Raw genomic sequence first — 6,679 nt, forward strand, 5'->3', positions numbered from 1 at the left:
GTGAGAGCTTATAATGGGCTAAGTTGGGACACCCCTGCAGGGTATAAACTTTCGAGAGCCGTGCCCGCGGTTATGTGGCAGATGGGAATTTGTTAATATCCGGTTGTAGAGAACTTGACACTTGACTTAAATAATACGCATCAACCACGTGTGTAGCCGTGATGGTCTCTTCTCAGCGGAGTCCGGGAAGTGAACACGGTTTCTGGGTTATGTTTGACGTAAGTAGGAGTTCAGGATCACTTCTTGATCATTGCTAGCTTCACGACCGTTCCGTTGCTCCTCCTCTCGCTCTTATTTGCGTATGTTAGCCACCATACATGCTTAGTCGCTGCTGCAACCTCACCACTTTACCCCTTCCTTACCCACTAAGCTTTGCTAGTCTTGATACCCATGGTAATGGGATTGCTGAGTCCTCGTGACTCACAGATTAGTACAACACCAGTTGCAAGTACAGGTTTTGCGATGATCAGCGCTCCAGATGCCTTTCATGTTTTGCATGTCAGCTCTGTTATTTATTTGTTTGTTGCATTCACCATGTCATCATTTGCATTGCATCGGTAACCCGTTGCCATCGTTTTTCATAAAACTTGCATCCGCTCGTAGCTGCCGCGTCCCCCTTGCTTTCATTGATCGTTCTGATACCAACCTTGTTCTTCGTTTGCCCTCTTGCCTAAACCGGAGTCTCTCTGAATAGTGCACAGACCCCCTTGTGTGCGCGTCAAGCTGTCCCAAACCCGAACCGCTCAGTTGTGGCCATTGGATTCGGATCATCCCCAAACATCTATAAAACATCTCCGTTTTTTTTTGGACTCCCTAGTCTATTTATTTTCGACCGCCCGATTACGATCGGACGGACCGAATATCCCTAACCTAATCCACCAGCGTATATAAACGAGGCAACCCTAAAATCTAGGAGAGCTGCCTCATCCTTCCTCCTCGCCGCCGCCACACTCCGCCTCCCACCTCGGGGCTCCTCCCGATCCACCTGCTCCTCTCCTTCCGTGCCTAGCCACTGCTCTTCGTCTATCCATCCATCCAACCAGCAGCTCCAGCAGCCACATGAGGCAGCGCCTCCCCGCGTCTCCCTCTACGCTCGTGCCCGAGCAGGAGCGCTCGGCCTCGCCTCCTCGTCCCCGCCACCGTCGTGACCACTAGGTCCATGGCCTTCTGCTTCCCCCGTGCCTTTGGGCTCCATCGCCCCTGCTCCCCTTCATCTCGCGCGTCGGCCTGCCTCCTGGCCGAGGCCCTCGTCCCGCTCGTCTCCGACACCAGCGCCGAACCCCGCCGCCCCCGTCGGTCCGGCGAGCCACCGGCGAGCTTCATCCGAGATGAGCGCCGCTGCCCCCATCTTCTTCCCCTTTCAAGTGCTTCCCCATTCCTCTCCATCTCACTCATCTCTCTCTCTCTCGCAGGGAACCGTCAGGGTCGCGCCCCGGCCCCGATCTGGACCGGATCTCCTCTGCTCCGCTGGCCCGCCGCTTCCCGTGCCTGCCGACGCCACCTGCCTCCCCTGCTTCGAACGCGCGCACGCACCTGCCACCTGCCTCCTGCCTCCCGAGCCTCCTCGTGTGGCTCCACCTCGAGGCCCCACCTCTGTCGGACCAGCCGTCGTCATCACCCGAGCAGGTTGCCGCAGCCAAGTCCCTCGCCTCGCACGCCAAGTTCGCCGTCGTCGCTCCGCTGAATCGCCGCTGCCTGCCTCTGCCTGCGTCCTCTGCTTCTTCCAGGACGAGGCGCCCGCTCGCCCGCGCGTCGCGTTGACCGCGCCTCCCCAACCTCCTCGCTCGGGCCAGCTACCGATCTGGCCTAGCCAACGCTCCTCCCCACCGAACCGGGCCGAAGCCCATGGGTGAGCAGCCCCTCCAGCCCCTTTGCTCTGTTGGCCCAAGTGTAGTTTCGGCCCGATGCGTGTTTTTCCCCCTATTGCGACTTTAGCTATTATCCTCAGGATTGCTGTTTTACAGAAAAACCCCTAGTGTTCATGCATCTATAACTAGTTAACCATGCATCATATGTAAATAATTTATATATGTAAAATTCTTAGAATTTCATCTAGTTTGATAATATCCAACTTTCATCCATGTTAAAAATGTTTAACTTGCTGTTTGCATTAATTTGCTTAAATGCCATGTTAAAATGATTTATTTCATAACTAAATAACCGTAGCTCCGAATTTAATAAACTTGATATGTAACTGGGGTAGCAAAATGCCTAGTTTAACATGGTGCACTTCATTTTGCTGTTTAAGAACATTAAAATATGTTTTAGGGCAGAACAGTAGCTAATCTAAAATATGGACATGAGGATTTTTCGGAATTGTTGTTTGTTGTTCCGGCCTCATTTAAACTTGCCTAAATAGTTAGTTTACTTATGCTTCACCTCTTGCCATGTTTAAAAACATTTAATATTGTTAGGTACATAACCGAGAGAGAACTAAATGAGTCATGTGGTGTTTCGTCAATATGCAAGTCGTTGCATATTGAGCTTCACTTAATTTGTAGTATTGTTTGTGCACTTTGCCATGCCATGCCTCATTAAACCGGACATGCATCATACTTGATTGTGCATCATGCCATGATTATGATTCGTTGTTTACCATGTTGTTTGCTTCTTTCCGGTTTGCTTCTCACATTAGCTTCGGTTTCGTTCCGGAGTTGTGAGGATTCGTTCGACTACGTCCGTTTGTCTTCTTCATGGACTCGTCCTTCTTCCTTGCGGGATCTCAGGCAAGATGACCATACCCTCGAAATCACTTCTATCTTTGCTTGCTAGTTGTTCGCTCTATTGCTATGCCGCGCTTCCTACCACTTGCTATATCATGCCTCCCATGTTGCCATGTCAAGCCTCTAACCATCCTTTCCTAGCAAACCGTTGTTTGGCTAAGTTACCGCTTTTGCTCAGCCCCTCTTATAGCGTTGTTAGTTGCAGGTGAAGCTGAAGTTTGTTCCGTGTTGGAACATGGATATGTTGGGAGATCACAATATCTCTTATTTTAATTAATGCATCTATATACTGGTAAAGGATGGAAGGCTCGGACTTATGCCTGGTGTTTTGTTCCACTCTTGCCGCCCTAGTTTCCGTCATACCGGTGTTATGTTCCTTGATTTTGCGTTCCTTACGCGGTTGGGCGATTTATGGGACCCCCTTGACAGTTTGCCTTGAATAAAACTCCTCCACTAAGGCCCAACCTTGGTTTTACATTTGCCTACCTAAGCCTTTTTCCCTTGGGTTTTCGCGAACCTGAGGGTCATCTTTATTTACCCCCCCGGGCCAGTGCTCCTCTGAGTGCTGGTCCGAACCGAGTAGACTGCGGGGCCACCTTGGGGAAGCTTGAGGATTGGTTTTACTCGCAGGATGTCTCATCCGGATGTGCCCTGAGAACGAGATATGTGCAGCTCCTATCGGGATTTTTCGGCACATTCGGGCGGCTTTGCTGCTCTTGTTTTACCATTATCGAAATGTCTTGTAAACCGGGATTCCAAGACTGATCGGGTCTTCCCGGGAGAAGGTTTATCCTTCGTTGACTGTGAGAGCTTGTGATGGGCTAAGTTGGGACACCCCTGCAGGGTATTATCTTTCGAAAGCCGTGCCTGCGGTTATGTGGCAGATGGGAATTTGTTAATATCCGGTTGTAGAGAACTTGACACTTGACTTAATTAAAATACATCAACCGCGTGTGTAGCCGTGATGGTCTCTTTTCAGCAGAGTCCGGGAAGTGAACACGGCTTGGGTTATGTATGAACGTAAGTAGTTTCAGGATCACTTCTTTATCACTTCTAACTTCTCGACCGAGGCATTGCTTCTCTTCTCGCTCTTACTTGCGTATTTTAGCCACCATATTTGCTTAGTGCTTGCTGCAGCTCCACCTCAGTACCCCATCCTTCCTATAAGCTTAAATAGTCTTGATCTCGTGGGTGTGAGATTGCTGAGTCCTCGTGACTCACAGATTCTACCAAAACAGTTGCAGGTGCCGACGATACCAGTGCAGGTGACGCAACCGAGCTCAAGTGGGAGTTCGACAAGGAACTTGGTCGTTACTATGTTTCGTTTCCTGATGATCAGTAGTGGAGCCCAGTTGGGACGATCGGGGATCTAGCATTTGGGGTTATCTTCTTTTCATTTGGATTTGACCGTAGTCGGTCTATGTGTGTATTTTGGATGATGTATGAATTTATTTATGTATTGTGTGAAGTGGTGATTGTAAGCCAACTCTCTTTATCCCATTCTTGTTCATTACATGGGATTGTGTGAAGATGACCCTTGTTGCGACAAAACCTACAATGCGGTTATGCCTCTAAGTCGTGCCTCGACACGTGGGAGATATAGCCGCATCGTGGGCGTGACAAGTTGGTTATCAGAGCCATCCCCGACTTAGGAGCCCGCTGCTTGATCGAATCGCTGGCGTTGTTGAGTCTAGAACAAAAATGTTTTGAGTCTTAGGATTATATATATCGGAGAGTAGGATTCTTTTTACTCCTCAGTCCCTTCATCGCTCTGGTGAGGCCCCCTGACGTAGAAGTTTTGACTCTCCTCTCCTCAAATTTCACTAATTTTTTTAGGATCACGCAGGTATCTTGGAATCGTTCCGATGGTTTTGTGACGAGAACATTGTTCTTGGTGCCTCCTGACATTTAGGGGTTGTGGCAGTGTCCCGGGGAGTTGAGCTCCGAGGTGTTGTCGTCACAATTTTATCATTGCAGTTCTAGAATACCTGAGTTTCGCCGACATCGAAAATCTCTTTTATGTAGTTGTTAGTGAGATCACCTCGACGCCACCCAGTACTGGGGCGGGAGTTCAGGAGTATTGCCATAACTCGTATAACGTATGCTTTTCGAAGGTTGAGGTAAATGATTTCCGAAGGTTTCTTGGTTATGTGTTGAAGGATGGATACAGCTGGATCTAGGTATTGTTAGTTTGGGTGAGATATATTGCGTCCCCTGTATCCCCAACACCTGATTGCATAACCAGAAAGTTTCGGGAGTTTATAAGTGGGAATTCAAGTAGCTCCTAGGATATCTTTCCGACAGATGCATGATATGAGATTGGGGTTCGACGTCTAGTGGTCCGCCTATCCACGGTTGGTTTTACAGTGGTCTCGTAGTGTCTTAAAGAGTCCTTGGCTATGCTGACTCGGGGACGCTTCGTATGTCATGTGCACTGCCTTGTACATGATGGTGCTGTACGATCGAGCCCGTGTGGGCCCCACCACGAAAACTTCGGACGAAATCTCTATCTTATGTTTGTTCCGGCTTATTCTGTGAGCCAAATCCTTTGCTTTGTTTTGAGTTGTGGTATTCGAGTTGCTTCAATGTCAAGTGTTGATTCCATACCTTTCCTAAGTGGTGTTCTCATATTTCTATGCGGATGCTAATCCTTCTTGATCTTAAAGGTTGTCTTTTCAATTCTTTCCAATCGGCGTGCTTCTCTTCAAGTGGATCCGATCATCTCAACATTCGCAAGATCACCTCTCAGTTTTCCCAACGTTGTTTGTTTCATCCGTCCCAAGTTGCCTTTGTTTTTTCTCGCCTTCCCACCTTTTTTCTTCAAGGACTCAGATTTCTTAATCAAGTATACTTTTATTGATGGGAAGTCTCTCCATTCTTTTCCATCAATGTTCTTATCCGATGATTCTCAGGAAGATACTAACGGAGCTTCAAGTTTATCATTCTTCGTTCTCTTTTCTTCTCCGGTGGCTTCAATTCAAGCTTTCGGTGTTGATCATATTCCCTTCCTCTTTTCAAGTGTTTTCGTATGCCGGTATATCTCTTAATCATTCCCCGTTTGCTATTCAATTGTTCCGGAGTGTTGAAGATATCTCTGAAAATTCATGTTTCCACTCCGCATCAATTCTAACTATTTCGAGGGTATTACCTCATTCAAGCCATTTAATTCAACCGGTGCAATCTCCTTTTCAAGTATTCTTTTCAACGGTGTTTCTCTTGAGTGGGCCCTAACCCACAGGTCTTTTCCCAGGATCTTACCTGACTCTTCTAATTTTCCCGGAGCTATTCCCAAATTCTTTTCGAAGTTTGACGTAAGAATGAAGTATCATCAGTCATATTTCTTCTCTTAGATCGCTTTCAAATTCTTTTCATCGTTGGTTCAACCTTTCTAATTGCCATTTCAGAGTGCCTCAACAATTCATGGTGGTGTTTCTCATCGTCATTCTCAACATTTGAAGACCGAAGAAGAATTTCCCTTAAATCTTGTCCATTCTCTTGAAGATGCGTGGTTCTAACTTGTTGCCATCCTCTCATAATTGTTTTTGACACGAGAATTCTTTTCACCCATCCGGAGCAATTCAGGAGTCTTTTCAGTTTGATTCTCTGGAACTCATCATCTCAGAATTATTCACTCTCAGCTTTCAGATCTCATTCTCCAAATCTTACCGGTGCATCGTTCAAATATCCGCTAATTAGATCATGATCTCTTCGTTCTCATGTATCTAAATTCTCTAAAGTATCTTCGTTCTTTTTATAATTCTTCCCGGTGATTCTTTATCTTTTCTTTGTTCATTTCCAATTCTTACGGTGGTTCGTTCAAGAGTTCTCTTCCTTGGTTATCATATCAATTCATTTGTTCTTTCCAAATTCTCTTCCGTTGGTACCGGTGGTTCGTTGAAGTCCTTCTCAAGTTTGCGCTATATCTATAGTAATCCTTTCTACAAGAATAAGTAGTA

The sequence above is a fragment of the Triticum aestivum genome, chromosome 4D, assembly GCF_018294505.1.
Source record: "Triticum aestivum cultivar Chinese Spring chromosome 4D, IWGSC CS RefSeq v2.1, whole genome shotgun sequence".
NCBI lineage: Eukaryota > Viridiplantae > Streptophyta > Magnoliopsida > Poales > Poaceae > Triticum > Triticum aestivum.